Here is a 16,706-nt window from a genome sequence, read left to right as displayed (position 1 = left end):
GCATATGGCATTCTCAGAGTCCATCAATTCCACTGTTTAATTGGCTGTAGAAATCAGTATTGAGCTAAAGGTGATTTTGAAACACTGCCAGCTCTTCACTTTTAGGCAAGATTCAGATTTTGTTATCTTTTGAGATTGTATAGAATATTTCTCAGGGGGATGAAATGTAGTAATAAATAATTAAAGAAAATGAAAGTTTTATTTTTATTTTATTTTATTTTATTTTTACAAGCAGGTGATATTTTCTGGTTGGAATTTTCTTACTAATGCTAGTAAAGTTTGTAGAAAAGATTATTTTGCTCCAATAAATTAAACAGATGATAGAAAGCTGCATATCAAATAGTGTCCCTTTTTTTGGTAATTTCAGGACCTCGTCTTCATAATAATGTTAAATCTTTTAGGGAAAGAAGACCTAGGCAAGCCATACAGGGTATCTAACAGCCTAACACTCCGAGGCACTAATTCTGTTGCACATTTTGTTCCAAAGAAAGAAGCAGTTTCTTTTTTAAGAGATTTTTTTCCCCTCACATTTTGTACAGAAAAACTATCTTTACATCCACATTTTAATATTCACATTCTATATTTTTATTAGAGAATATAGTTAATTTCTTAAATTATAGGTAAATGATACTGTAATCACCTAATCCTGCATAAGCTTCAGAATGATCCTCTTCTATTTATTTTTTATTTTTTCCCTCAGTGGTGCTTTCATCTATTTTCTACATGGAAACTTTTTTATTCATCAGACCAGATGCAAATTATGCTTCTAGTGTGATATGTTTAAATATCTTTGGTTTTGAGCAACTACTTCTTTATTAGCCTTAGGATGTGAATTTATTGCCTTGATAGTCAGATGTTAAACAAACAAACAAAAAACAAAAACAAACAAACAAACAAACAAAAAACACTTGCATGGAATATGCAGCGAGATGACATTCCTCATACTGATAAGGAAGTATTTACTTACTTTCTTCCTCTCTTCTACTCTTTCTCTGTTTCTTTTTTTCTTCCTTAAAAAAAAAAAAAAGCACTTCCTTCAGTGCTTAAACTGTTGATCATAGACTGGGTATTGAGCTAAGCTTTGTGAAAATATAGTTTTCGATATGATGGTTAAGCATCAAGTGGGGTTTCATTCTAGCCCATTCTAAAAACAGTTAAAGCCTGAAACAACCATTTAAGTGTTTTCTCATTGTCATCCAATCCTGATTTATACAGTTCCAATATGTTGCTCATTTATTCTATTTCATTTTTCATACATACATAAAGTTTCATATATAACTTAAATATATTTCTATAAAAAGTGTAACATTTGTCTTGACCCCCCCCCCCCCCCCCCTTAAAAAAAAAAAAAATCTTATTCTCATTTCTTGAAGGAGCATAGTAAGGGGAGAAGCTGTCCTTCTTCTCCTTTGGTACCCTCCTCAGATATCTGTATCCTTTTCATAAGGATTTTTGCTCCTGTGTTTCAGATTAACTATGAAACACACACAGAAGGGAACGTGACAGCCTATATAATTTAGAACACTTAATTTATCTATTATTACTCGTCCATTGAGTGATAGCATAAATTTAGGTGATTTTAAATGTAAGATAACCACCCATTAAGTAGTTAAACTTCTAAAATAGTATGACTGAGATATGGCTTGGCAGCAGCAATTTACTCACTAAAAATACCAGAAGATCTCTCTAAGGACTTAAGCTTGGACTTCTTCCTGAATGCAACCAGCATGCATGATACTTAGGTAAAGAAGTCTTGGAGCCTTCAAGCTATTGTTTCAACATGTATGAAGTGGTTATGCATCTGCATACACTGGAAAATGTGCTCCTAAACCAAGAGTTCAAGTCTTCTTTCCTGACCTTGAGGTTAATATGCATTCTGGAAGTGCTTTAGAACAAGCTAAGGAATTCATTGAAGTTATGCTGGCTAAAAGACCCTTTCCCAAGGATTTTTTTTCTGGCTTCTTTTTCTCTTTTGTCAGAGCAGAGAGCAACAAGTCATTAATATCAGATACAAGTTTTCCATTTGCTATAATGCTCCAATCACCATAGAGTTCAGACATTTTAAGCTATCATTAAAGACTGGTTTAATGTTATTTTACACTATTCTAACTATTGAAAAAGGCTTAAGCAGGAGCTTTGCATTAGTTTTATTCCTGGGAGTGACCATTCTTGACAATTAAACGGAACCTTGAAGTAGGGATAGCTGTAAGGATCTTACTGAATTGTGAATTCCAGTTTGCATAGCTATGTCACATTTGCTTTAATCCAGAACAGCCACTTCGTTTCTGACCTCTCAGCCCTCATGCTCAAGGGGAACATACAAAATACCTTCAAAAGATAAGTCTGGAACTAAAATTCATAACTCTACTGGGCACTAAAATCCATGGACTCAACAGAGACATTGGTTTTATGGCACATTATATTTTTTGCCACCACAGGATAACCTTTCTGTGCTTCACAGACAATAAATTACTTCTCTCTCTCTCATTCTCCCTCTCTGTCCTGTAGGAGTAAACAAATGTATTCTTTCCCTTTCTATTATTTCTCCACCCAACATTTATGAATTATAGTTTTTAATTGGCAAGTTTGATTAAATTAAAATCAGAGCAATGTATCTCAACTTTTATTTAGTTTGGAAGACTGATAATTCCATGTTAGATTGGAGAAAAGTCTTGCATGCTTGAAAGCTTGTCATTTTTCCCTCAAGTATTTCATTAAGTCTACTAGAAGATTTCATTTAGTCAAATAGAAGTAACTCTTCTTATAAACTGTCTGCATTTATACTGTTAGAATACATGTCTGGAATAATACCACTTAATTCACAGTAATGTGCTGATTAGATACAAGTATTTCCTCCTTTTCGGTTCCATAAGTTTTATAGCAGTTTAGTCTTTTAATAAACATTTTTTTTTTTAATTTAGTATTTTCTATTTATTATTCCCATATTATTGTATATGTGGTTACTAAAGCATTTTGAGATCAGTCCAGCTGAGGAGCAGCGTGCAACTGTCCTTGTTTCTTATTTTCCAAGAAAAACCAGAACAACTACGGGAATACAATAAACTTGATAAATGTTCCTGTTTTCAAGATTTAACTCTATCTACAGAATTTGCTAATTTCTGAAGTTTCTTGGTGCTCAGTGATGTCTGCTGAAAATGTCTGATGTCTGCAAAACTCCAGGCAATATCTGTAACTGAACTCTACTTGATTTTTAGTAGTTATTACTCTTTTGATAGAAACTGGAAAATGCTGAAGTGTTGTCAGTTTCTATGATAGCCCTTTTAGCATTTGTGAGTACCAATACATTTTAAAAGCAAAAAAAAATTACTCAAAATATTGTGCCAAATAATACAATGAAGTGAAGTCTATGTTGTTATGTACTGTTCACTTCAGTGATTCTTAACTAAAAAAAATAAAATCAAGAGAATACACTGTCTCTGCAGGTTGAGACATCACAAGAGATGCTTCTGAATACACCCTCATGGTTTGGTGCTTACTTTTATCTGGGAGTAACAATGCCATAAATTCAGATCTTGGCTCTGTTTCTAGTGTTATAAAACTTCAGTAAAATAAAGGAAAGAAAAAAAGAATCTGGACTCGGCATTATGACATAGCAGCTGAGTAGCCTGCAGCATAGATCAACATTAATTGTGATCTTGTCACGTTTCATAAACTGGTGCAAAACTGGACTTGGTCAGCATATGCTACAAAATCTGTATGCGAACTATTCTTAATTCAAAAAGTGGTGCTTGTAATTCAGCTGCTTTGCCATGTTTCCTCAAAAACTAAATAATGTCTTACTACACAATTAATGGTGATCATTTTTTCCCTGTGGAAGAAAGCCAGTTTTTTTTATTTAAAAGAAAAACTCTCAGCCTTTTGTCTCTTTTCTTTCTAGTTCTCTTATAAAACAGTAGAGACTTCTGAAGAGAATTTACTATTGCTTCACATTTAATTATTTTTTCAAATTTTTTTCAAATATTTCTGGTGGTGATCACTGTTATTTACTGTCTAATATAACGAAAGCATGCTTAGCTTCAATCACCAAAGAAGTTGGGAGTCACATTTTTTTTTTTTCTGTGTGACTAAAAACATTAATTTAATCTTTTTTTTTTTTTTTTTTTTTTGTGTGTGTGCTTACATAGCAAAAGTACAGTTCAGAAACATAATCATGTATTGTGTAATAATTTCAAGAAGCTACTAATTTGTTGCAGGATTTATTATTCATATTTAGAATTTAAATTGAAATTTCTGATGTAAAAAACACAGAACACTCTCAAGACTAGTTATTGTAAAACACAATGATCATCTGCTGCTGACCTTGAAAGGATTCGGTGTTATTCAAAATACTCTTTGTTGTGATAAGAACTTAATAATAGAAACACTTCTGCCAAAGCATATGTCCGTATCATAGATTCTTAAAAAAGCCTAATCTGTTACTGAAAATGTGTAGTATAGAAAAATCTTAGTTTTTCATTTTGGAAAACTGCAACTTCAGTTGCGCAATAGTACTGTATTTGTCACAATGAGAAGAAAACCTTAAATCCATTTGAAGTAATACACTCACAGTTTCTTTGAAGTACCAGGGTTTAACTATTCCTGTTGCTCAGTAGCTGGAGTTAATGCACTTGGTTGGCTCTGTATTTTCCAGTTTCAGTGGAATGGTAAAATTTGGAAGTCAGGACTTGGTTTCAGTCTGTGGAGGAGAGCAAATCTGAAGTTTTAATCTTTACAGCCTGGTCAAGTTTTCCTTGTTGCCACTTGGTCTTTCTCCTCCTTTCCTCTCTCAGAGTTAATATCCCTGTCCTGAGTCTCTTTTCCCAGATAATCATGAGATTCTTTGCCAAATGAGCATATTCCTTGCCACATAAGATTCCTTGCCATATTTGTTTCTGTGCAATCAGCAAATCTGTTTTTCTTCTGGTTCTCCTCTTTGATCTCTCCCTCCCCACATCACTCAGGTGTGTGGGGTGGGAGACTTCACTCACTTCATCTAACACCAAACATCACTCACTTCATCTAACACCAAACCTTTCCAGACTCACTGTTTCTCCTGACTCTTTTTCTAGTTGCACTTCATGTTACTTCAATCGACCAACTTTGTCAGCTCAGGACCCAATGAGTCATCCTAATCAGTCAGTTAAAGGCCTTCCACATTCATGTCCAGTTTCACTCATACCAAACAGCAGTCATTTGAAATCTATTCTCCCATTCGACAGCCACACAGATCCTCCTTTGTGCAATTTACCCTCTGCTTGTACTTTCCTTGTAGGTGAGACAGTCTGTTTGTATGGATTGGGACATAGGAAAACTGCATTATAGGTGAAATACAGGATTGGTCCTGGGATGGGAATTTCTCTGCAGAGGTGGAATCTTTGAGCTCTCAACTCGTAAATGCTTCTCCTGAGCTTGTTGTGACTGCAGTTTTCAGAGCCTTATTATCTTGTCCACGTTTGGGTAAATGTTCATCTCATGCCAAATTTCAGTCCGTTTTCCATACCCCATTGGGTGAGATCCAAATGTTTTCGTGTAGTGCTTGAAGTTTTTGTATAGGCAAAATAAGTAAAATGTTTTCCTCATACACTTTGTTTTCAGGGTAATTGGGGTAAAATTATCCAATATGAGTCATGTTTAACTTGTGCTCTAAAATTTAAAAAAAAAAAAAAAAGTTTTAAATTACATGTATGCTTTGCTTCCATAACAAGTTGATTCCTTTTTTTTGCTGCCATTCTGTATTTCACAAAGAAACAGAAACATTAAGTCGTAGACACCCCATCTTCATACTATTGTTTCTGCTTTGCTATTTCAATATATTAAAGGCCACCCATTGATGTATTTTCTTCACGTGATGAATGAAATAGTGTTCCAAACACTTTTAATCTGAAATATGGAAGACTGCATCAACTGTGATGTTTCAGGAGAGGACAACATGGAAGTCCTCTTCAGGGTTTTACAGTTCAACAAAATGGTTTTAAACTATCATTTAAAATGTGAATACATATTAATAGTGTGTTTGCCTACATTACTTGATGCATTTTTACTGGTGTTGCTTTACTGTCTAGCTCACAGAACCTCATTTACAATTCTCACTTTTGTCTTGAAGGCAACATCTGTTTTTAAAAACTATTACCTCACCTCTTCAATTCCTAGTTTAATTCTTAAAATTAGGTCTCTTTTACTCACCATGTATCTGATTTTTTTTTAATAGTGATGTATCATACCTGCTTTGGTTTCCTCCAGCCTCATTAGTGTGAAGGTATCCAGTTAGTACTTGTACCTATAAAATATTCCTTAAATTGTTGACTTTAGTTTTGAAGATGTGTTTGAGTGTGTTTACTGATTCCACTTTCTAGGATGTATATGTAATTTCTTGGGAACAAGAATCCTGTCAGTTGGTACTTTTGCAGAAAGAAAAATTAATAAAAGTAGAATTATTATGTGAAAATATACATTTGCAGGATTACCATCTGTTTTCAAAAACAGGGTCCATGTTTTGACTTCTAAAATTATCCTAATTGTGTGCGTGTGTTTTTTTTCTCTCCAGATTGTCAATCAAGTGTTTTTCTAAGTATTGTCTTGATGTCACATATGGCTAATTTTATATTTGTGGCTGAAGCTTCCTAATGTATATATAAATAGCATGAGTTTTCAATTATTATTGCTTTTTATATTTTTTCTCATTTAATCACTTAGTATTTTGTTTTCTTCTTTTAGTAATTGCTAGCATAAGCCACTAGTACATAAGAAATGCTTCTCAGACATCTTTGCATTGTGTTTCTGTATATACTTTGTTTTCTGTAATTTTATTTAATTTATTATTATCATTTTTTTAATATTGATTGGTATTCAGAAAAAAATCATCTGCAGGGTGTCTCCAGTCAGGTCAGGACAAATTTACTAATCCTGTCAGCTTAAAAAAATTAGTATGTTATGAAAATCTCTACATCAGTACTAGAAAAAAGTTTGGTTTTAAAAGTAGTAAAGTGAATATCAAGGAATTAACAGAGGAAAGGAGTATCTCCAAAACGTTTTTATCGAAACCACAGTGGAGTCAGTTTCTTACTGAAAACTATCTATACTCTGTCTGTAGGGGGTTAAACCTCTATTTTTAATTTTCCCAAAGTAATGCTCTTATGATCCAGGGCATTCTAGGTAAAGTAATCTTGATTGCTAGTTCTGGAAATATTTTATTTTGCACAATTATACAGAGAGCACTGCATTATCAATGCCATTTTTTTCTACTTCTCTCTGCAGTCCCAATTTCTCTGTACACCCCCTAGACTTCAGTGTACAGTAAACATGGACTGGCTACATTGCCCTAAGCTGTCTGTGCCTGACTGGAAAATTTCTTCCAGTGTTTATTCTTAAAGATAGTGACAAAAGGACTGCTCTGTCCACCCAAGATGGTTTGCCAACTGAAATGGTTCAAATAACTAGGCAAAAAGATTGACATACCTTTAGAATGTATTAGAATTGTTATTAGAAGACATTGGTTGATATACATTCTGAATAATGTTTAGAATAGACTGAACTGTAATTTTTTTTTTTTTTTGACTCGATCACCATATAACTATATAGTCCCTACACAGTAGAACTGCATTAGCAGAAGAAACAGCAAGACAAGAAATATTCAACCTCATGCATTGTCCTAGACAATACTTGGTGAAATTTTCATCTCCTTACTTGCAGAAACTTAGTCTTCCATAATTTAATGTTTTCCCTTCCATTGATTATTGGGCATCATTTTATAGGGCTGTAATCTGATTGCTTAGCTAGACAAAAGAAAGAAATCACAATTCCCACTACCTCAATATTCAGTGTTCCAAAAAACACCAATAAGCAGACGAGTGGTGTCCCTACTATATACAGTATACAGTATCCCTACTGTATACTGTATATATACTGTAGTATATATAGTATATACTATATATAGTGGAGAGTATAGCATATATAGTATAGTATATATACTATATATACTAGTAGTACATGTATAGCTAAAATTTAATAGGAATTTTCGAAATCTAGGCTACATATGTCTGGATTAAAAATCCCTCAACTCCGTCAGGCTCTGTCTATGCTTCAGGTTGCAATCTGAATCCAGAAATGCTCAAACACAGTTAGTAGGGATTCCATATGACACGCTTTACTATGCTTTTTCAAGAGTATCTATCCGGTAGGATCTCAGTCAAGATCTGATTTATATCTTTAACTGCAGGTATGTTAACTATGTTTTTTCAGTCTGGCAGTGTTTATTAAACATCATAGGTTTATATTATTGTGGACTGTAAGATACAAGATAAACTTTTTTCTGTTGCACCTTAATTTGCACCTAATATTAAAAAAAAAGCTACAAGTGTGTGAATGTGAGTGTGAGTGTGAGTGTGAGTGTGAGTGTGTGTGTGTGTGTGTGTGTGTGTGTGTGTGTGTGTGTTGGGGTGAATTCAGTCACTGGCTGCTTTGTGTTAGTTCTGGATATTCCAAGAAAGATGCAATTGAAAGATATGGCTTAGTAAAGAGAGATGTATATCTTCAAAGATTAGATTGATACAATGGCTTATTTCTACATATTTGTATAGTCCCCCTGATAACTTCGAACTGCTATTTTAAAAGACTATTTGAATAATAATTACTGCAAACATTGCAAGCATGTAAATGAACATGACCACCTATAACATGCAAAACTGTTTTATCTCATCCATTTTAATGTTAATACTTTAATTCTAGTAGTGTGCAGATCTTAACACATACATAAAAGAGTGGGAGTATAGGCAGAAAAGTTAGTTGGAGTTCTACCACTGTTTTCAACTAATAGCACATCTACTTAAATGTTACCCCTGTTTCATCACAGTTGAAACATTAGGATGTCACTTAGGATGATTTTGTTACTTGCTGCTGTCATATTTTTAAAGCTAGGATCTAGTGCTTTAATGTTAGCATGTACAGAATAAATTTTCAGCCAGGTATGATTATTGCTTAATTAAGATACCTGCAGTACTTCTCAAATGTATAATCTTGACCTTGCCATATTTCTATCATTCATTAAGCAATATATGATTGGATCATAAGATTCTCTTTAAAACTGGTATCTAATAGGACATGTTACTGATATATAATAAAAAAGGAAATATTAAGAACAGGTACAAATATTTAGATTGTTTAGGTTGTTATTAAAACTACTCAAATGGTAATCTTCCATTTTGATATCAAATACTGAGATTACTAAAAGAATGCCATTTGAAGCTGGTCTAGTGAACAGCTTCAGATTAGCAAATCACTAGTAAATAAAACTAGTGAAACTTAGATAATAAAACCAGAGTGGAAAAATGAGATAATTATATAACTAAAAGTGCATAATAGAGTACATATCAGTTTCTGAATTTGTGTGCGAATTTGTGAATAAAATCACATAATATTTCTTTGCTATTAGATGCTGTCAAACAGCATATTACTCTTAGCTTCCAAAAATAATACATTTCTTTTTGCTTTCTTCTTTTTATTTTAATATTGCTACTAAATAAAACATTGTAGGATTTTATTTTTTTAACCAAACAAGGGGAAAATAAAATACAGCCACCTCTGGGTAAATTCCTATGGTGAACAGCAACAACAAAAGAAGATGCTTACACTTTTATCCCTTGTGGATTTCTTTTTAATATTTCAGAGCAATGAACATAAGGCTGTTACTATCAGCACTGGTGTATTTGCAGCGATGCCTATCAACATCCACCAGAGAGCAGGGCAGCTCCAAAACCCACATCTTTCATGCTGTGGAAATTGATGGAGACAGCAACACAGCCAGCTTCTTGGCCAAACAACATGGAATGCAGTTCATTTCAAAGGTCAGCGCATATTTAAACTTGCTTCATTACTCCCACCTTTATGCTTGAGATTTTCATTTTTTTAAAATCAGTTTACCTAGAGGTTCCTTTAGAGACAGAAAAATGAAAGTGCTGAATCCTATTTTCATTTGGGGATATCAAGCTTTTTATCAAATTATAGAGGTGGCGTTTCAGAATATTTCATATCTGATCAGAAGGAAAATCCAAAAATAATTTTCTCTTTATTCAGGAGTCTTTCAGGCACTGGGACTGTTTTATTTATTACTTAATATTGTGCTCCAGTCAATCATTTTGAATTCAGACAGGAAAATGGAATTTCTATTTTTAAAAGGAAAAAAAATGAGGAAAAATGCCATTGGAATAAAGCAGATTTTATTATTTTTAAAAATACAAATACGTCTTTTCTTCCTATGCTACCTATTTTATTTTGTTTTAACCACAGTATGTTAACAAGAAGACACTTTTTAAACAAAGGGTCTTATATAAAATCTCATATTAGTTAATTACAAGCATTTATTTTCAGAGCATTTCTACAATTTATCTTTGAGCTTGAAGAACTATGTCCTTGTAACACAATCAAGGGAATGCTTTTCTTTCTTTCAACTAGTACTCCATGCACATATTTTCTATATGTAATGTGTGTGTGTAAGTGTTTATATTGCATTTAGCTTCATTTTAACTTTCCATCTGAAGAAGGTTATTCCCAAAGTGTATGTTAGTAATTGGGTATACAGCCCAAATAGAGGAAACCTGTTCATAACTTTCAGTTACACTTACTGGTCTATAAAACTAGACATCTATACCAATGACATAGTGTTAAATTTTTCTGTTGCTTCTATTTTGGAAGCATCCTACATCAATTAAAATAGGTCACAAATAAAATATGAAAACTTTTAATATGTTAATCTACAGCAGCCTCCATTCAATGACCTGTAAGTTCTTTGCCAATTTTAATGAAGTAAGTCTTGAAGTGTTCCTGTTGCTTTTATCTCTGCGTTTCAGATGTGAAAGGCAGAAACAGAATAAGTAAAACAATTTGTTCAAGATCCATATAGGAAGTCTGTGGCCCAGTGAGAAATGGAAAATACATTTCTGAATTTTCAGTTCTGTGCTCTAGCTGTAACAAATTATCCTGAGAGAAAATGTAAACAGCTTATGAAGAAGAGGCAACACATTGTATGTACCTCAACAGCCGTTATGGTCTACCCTACTCATGAGAATCACTGAAGGGCCCTGAGGAAAACTGCACCCAATTTTCTCTTGGAAGAATAATGATGACAGCCTTCCTTGTGTGACACCCTTAATGTATAAATATTAAAACAGCCACAAACTGCTAGAATAATCATGTTAATTGAAGACCAACCAACCACCCAACACAACAAATAAACACTGAGACATTGGACAGTAAGTATTTCTATAAAGGGTGACTTTTGTGATTAGGTTGTTTAGGAAGTTTCCCCAGTTTTTGAGTAATATAGAGGTATTTATTACAAGGGGAATAGGTGATGGTTTCCTTTGCTGTGCAATCTGGGCACTGTTTATGGCTAGGTTGCTGGAAATAAAATTGGTAGCATAAGGGAGCCAATCAAACTGTATTCTTTGTCCTGTGGTATTTATCTAGGAAAACACCTTTTTTATTACAGTATATAAGAAAAAGCAAAGGGTAGAAAGAGAAATACATTAGACGTAGGAAGAGTTTTTCCCCTGGCTTCTCTGTGAATTTCTGGTTTACAACCTGTTGTGTAAGCAGCAGATACCTTTCTTAGCATTCTCATTTCAAATATGAGGGAAAAAAAAAGCTTCTGTGGTATTTAAAGCTTATGGTCTTTAAGCCATGAGGAGCACTGGTACAGTATTAAAGATTCAAATATGATTAAGCTTAATATTTTTCAAACTTTTTGTTGGCTTGTAATAAGCTTACAGCATGTGGTACATGATAAGACAAAATGATACTAAAACAGTATTTGGAAAAATAAACCTATAAAACTTGATAAAACTTATTGTTGCTAAAATTCCTGGGTAGCAGGGAGCATGAGCAGTATTGCAGTTAGGACTCATGCTTCTGTTTTAGGTTTCAATATGACAAAGCATTTGAAACATATACTTAAGTTCAATCCCTTTTTAGAAAAAAATCATAATCATGTGCCTATGTTCTTTTGAAATAAATGGGATCTAAGCATATGCTTAAGTGCTTTACTGGATAAGACTGGGCTGTTGAATGGGGTTCTTAGTGGAAAAAAAACACCACAGTTTTGTATGAAAAAAGTGACATCAAAGACTGAAAATGGTATCTTTTAAATATGTTACTGTCACCACAGGAAACAGGCTCCTGTAGAAATGGTAATTATGTATAACTGTGACATCTTTGCTTCAGCATGTTAGTTGCAATTTATAGTTGCAGTTTAAAGGCATAACTTTCCTTTGGCATAAGTGTACGTTTTTACTATGATACAGTGAATAAAGACAGTGAGTTAAGTGTGTTACTTTGGAGTGCTTCCTCTCATTAAATGCTGTTACTTATTAATATGCAGATGCTTGGCAGCACAGTAGGAAAATTGTAGCTATGGAAAAGGCTACCGAGGAGGTACCACAGTGGAATGCACTTCTTCAAAGTGCATAATTCTTGAATGATAGACAGTGAATAAAATCCAAAATATTGAACTCTTGACATTGATTGCCATACTATTTTATTTCACATTCTACACTAGCGAACTTACAAATATAAACAGCGATGTGGAGAGATTTTTATAAGCTTAAATTATTGTCAAAATTTCTCTAAAATTTAAAACCACTGATAAAAAGTCCCTGTAATTCAAACACTTGTGAGATACTCTGCAGATACCCTCCAGAATGAAGGAGAGCCTCATCAGCTCTAGCCTGACTGAAGTATTTTGCAAAGAATTGCTTACTTTGGTTCTGTTTTGCACATCAAGGTGTTAGAATTTCATTGAACAAAGGTTAGAGAAGACAGAAGATATTAAATATATGTATATATCAGAGGTATACATTGGTGTCAAATGTATGTTAGGATTCTCTCACACAGTTGTATTTTAAGTCAGTTTAATTCCCTTCTTTTAATCACTTTTGTAATGTAGGCTAGATGAATCTTGTTTCTATGCAGCAAAAAAAAAGATTTCTATGGTATTTCTAGGTGGCAGAAATAGAGGATACAGTGCCAAGCACTTCAGTGTTATTCTCTTGTTTCCTTCCTCTCTCATTAAGATAGAGGTTGTGGAGAAGATACAAACTTTATAGTATTTCTTTAGTCTCAGAAGGAGATGTTAATGAGTAAGACTTGAAAATGGAGTATGTGCACACCAAAGTGAGTCACTAAGAACACTTTTTGGCTGTATAATACTTCATCCTTACCTCAGTGAAGTCAACCAAAAACCTCCCATTGACTTTCAAGGGAGCTTAGAAGAATGATTCTGTGTAAATAATAGCAAATATTTAGTAGTATTTAAACTATGTGAGACACTCATGGGAAGCAGAGAGAAAAATCATATATTTGATCTCAGTCATCCATTTTTCCAAAGTGGAGTTTCTGTATTCTATTGCATATTTTGCCCCTTGTAGAAGATACAAAAACACCTAAAATCAGTTTACACTCTGTTCTTTTAAAGAAGCAAGGCTTTTGTAAAAATAGTTTTAATCAACAACTCCCTTAGCTGAGACTTTAAAAGAGCACCAAGTTTCAGTGATTTTACAGAAGTCAGAAAAAAGGAAAACAAGTTTTTTGTGTGTGTGTGTGTTTTTGTTTAATCTGGATTTGTAAAATATTCGGATTATGGTGTATCTGAATCTCAAAGTGAAGCTAGGAAAGCTGGGTAGTGGAGGAACTGAAGTTTACCAACAATTATATTACTGATGCACTAATTACTGAAGAAAACCTGTTTAATTTCTGGATCAGTTTTGAAGAGTTTGATAAATACTCTTCAAAATATGTGTGTAAGTGTAAAGCATATAAGAGAGCATGCTTGGTTAGACACGCCCAATAGATATTTATCCAAGTACAGGTATGTCGCAAATTTAACTTACAGCAACGTTTCCTAGCTATATTGGGTATTTATTCTTCATCAGCAAAACTCCAAAAAATATTATTTAAAAGGTGTGTTGTATTTGCAAGTTATATCTAAGGTCTTTTTTTTTTTTTTTTTCCTTTTTCTTTTTTTTTTTTTCCAATGTAACCTGTTTGGAAACACCTACAGTGAAGTTCAAGGTCTTGATATTCGTAAATTTGTATAGAAATTCTAAACAAGTCTTGGATTAAAAAAAAAAACAAAAAGGAATTTTGAAAAAGGATTTGAAATGAATTATTCTGATCAGGACTGAAAGATTGATTGTGTGTCTGTATATATATCTATATATTTAGAAGGTGAAGGCAGGCTGGGCAGCAAACCCCACTTTTAATAAAAATGGGTTTAATACAGGTACTCTCTAGGAATGAAAACAAGATCGCTGAATGACATTTTGACTGTGAGTAAGGTTAGTTTCATATTCTTTCTCTTCTCTTAATTTCTCTCTCTCCTCCCTTCTTTCTCTCACCCCTTTTCTTAATTTTTTTTCTCTTTTGATCTCTTCTTTTTTTCTTTCATTTTTCAATACAAAGCACTTTTTAGTAATTTCATGATAATTTCACATTCTATTTTCTATGGTCTGTATCTTCTTTATTATTTGGATATCAGTTTCTGATCTTATGATAAGTCCCTTCAATACTGTTGTAACTTTAATAGCGGAAGTACATAAAATCTAAGGAAACTAAGGAAATGCCTCTTGCTGCGCAGGACACTGCCTTAGTAGATCCTATCTGAAGATAAGTATTAACTTACATCACTATACGTCACCATCATTCTGTGTGCAGTTTTGGGTACCAGAATGTAAGAAAGATATAAAAATATTTGAGAGCAGCCAAAGAAGGCAATGAAGATGGTGAAGTGTCTGGAGGGGAATACATATGAGGAGCAGCTGAGGACCCTGGGTTTGTTCAGCCCTGAGCAGAGCAGGCTGAGGGGAGGCTTCATGGCGGCCTGCAGCTCCCTCACGAGGGGAGCGGAGGGGCAGGCGCTGAGCTCTGCTCTCTGGGGACAGCGACAGGACCCGAGGGAACAGCATGGAGCTGGGACAGGGGAGGGTCAGGCTGGGGATTAGGGAAAGGTTCTGCACCCAGAGGGTGGTCGGGCACTGGGACAGGCTGCCCAGGGCAGTGGGCACAGCACTGAGCTGCAGGAGTTCAAGAAGCGCTTGGACAGCATTCTCAGACACATGGCCTGTTTTTTGGGTGGTTTCTGTGTGGAACCAGGAGTTGGACTCAGTGATCCTTGTGGGTCCCTTCCAACTCCAGATATTCTGTAGTTCCATGATTCTATGACCTTGCTCTATGGGCATGTGTTTCAAATCAATGATTTCTCTCAAGTTTCACAGCACATCTTTGGTGTATTATATTCACTAAAGAGTAAGGTCTGTGTTAATCATTTGTCCCTATGTGAATTTTTTTCTAGTCTACTGCTTTTATTTATCTGGAAAATTAATTTTACATTTAAATTATAATTTTGATTATTACGGGAGCTAATTCCTTTGCCTTGGATTGATGTACAAGAAAATCTGTTTTTTAGAAGGCAGGGGTTTCTGGCATAGAGACAGATACTTTTGTTTCTGTGCCTTCTCCTCTCTGCCATCCTGTGAAGCTACTGAATTGTCCAGGAAGTGTTCCCTATGTGACAAAGATGAAATATCCCTGATTCACACTCAAGTCTAAAAGTAGGAATGACTGCATTTTGCTAAATCTATGGGGAAAAGCACATCCTAGTTGGTGCTAGGTTTGTTAATGATCCAGGTGATTGTTTGAGGATTTGAAATCAGGATGTTTAACAAGACACACTACAGCAAAAGTGTTCTCTGTTTTTTATTAGTTCACATGTGACATCATGACTGATTTTTCTTTATTTTGACAGTTACTAAGTCATCCTATTTTTAATAAAAACTGTTATTTTTTCTCAAATAATCTGCTTCTGAAGTCAAGTTTTCTTTCAACAAAGGGCATATTAGTCTTTTTATAGCATAAAATTAATACTCTTTTAGGCCGTTTATTGAAGATTGCAGTGTTATTATTTTGTACTACCGTAAAATAGTAGCTTCAGTTCTTTTAATCTCAGCTAAAAATTCTCTTTCATTTCTTGAATGAGTTGTAGGTTTAGAAGGACTGTACATCATTTCCATGGTTTTGGCTTTGCTGTGTATCGCTATTCAGATGCATATGTGACAATGGCTTATGCATTCACCCTTCTACCAGGTGAATGCTCCTATGCTTGAAAAGGGCTTTACAAAAAGGCAGAGAATTATGAGCAGTCATTAGTTATTACCAATTTATGCTAATATACTAGGAACCTAATCATTTAATCATTCTGATTGAAATGATAGGCATGATTCACAGGAGATGTAAATTGGTATAGCCCTATTTAAATCAATGAAACTATACTGATATATGCCAGATGAGAATCAGGTCCCTTATCCTGATTTGAATAATTTAATGGTAGGCTGACCAGACCATTAGAGAATACAGTTAATAGAACAATCCTATATTAAAACTGGAATGGAATATGGAAGCTAGTAATCTTTTAAATCTTTTTAAAAATCTTCTTTTTTCCCTCTATTTACCTGTGAATAGACAAGTCTTAGGTAGATCAAGTTTAAGCTTTGAAGTTGGTAGTGTAATGGTGTATTTAGCAAACAACCACAATGTAGAAAAATATTGGAAAATATTTTCACATGATACTTTAAAAACAGCCAAGTTTTTGATGATTCTTGGAAACAAATTATTTTACCTCTGCAGCTGCTGATATTATACAGCACTCTCTTTGTCCTTACACT

General features: G+C 34.0%; 1 long non-coding RNA gene across 1 annotated transcript in view; it reads left to right on the top strand.

Moving 5' to 3' along the window:
* The window catches only part of LOC137853051 (uncharacterized), a 42,430-nt gene extending 32,598 nt beyond the window's left edge, over positions 1 to 9,832 (top strand). Inside the window, exon 3 of the long non-coding RNA XR_011094194.1 lies at positions 9,662 to 9,832. This is a non-coding gene — a long non-coding RNA (uncharacterized lncRNA). The remainder of the gene's footprint in view (positions 1 to 9,661) is intronic.
* Positions 9,833 to 16,706: the final 6,874 nt, after the last annotated feature.

This window comes from Anas acuta, chromosome 3 (genome assembly GCF_963932015.1).
Source record: "Anas acuta chromosome 3, bAnaAcu1.1, whole genome shotgun sequence".
Lineage (NCBI taxonomy): Eukaryota > Metazoa > Chordata > Aves > Anseriformes > Anatidae > Anas > Anas acuta.
This window is presented reverse-complemented; position numbering and strand designations above follow the sequence as displayed.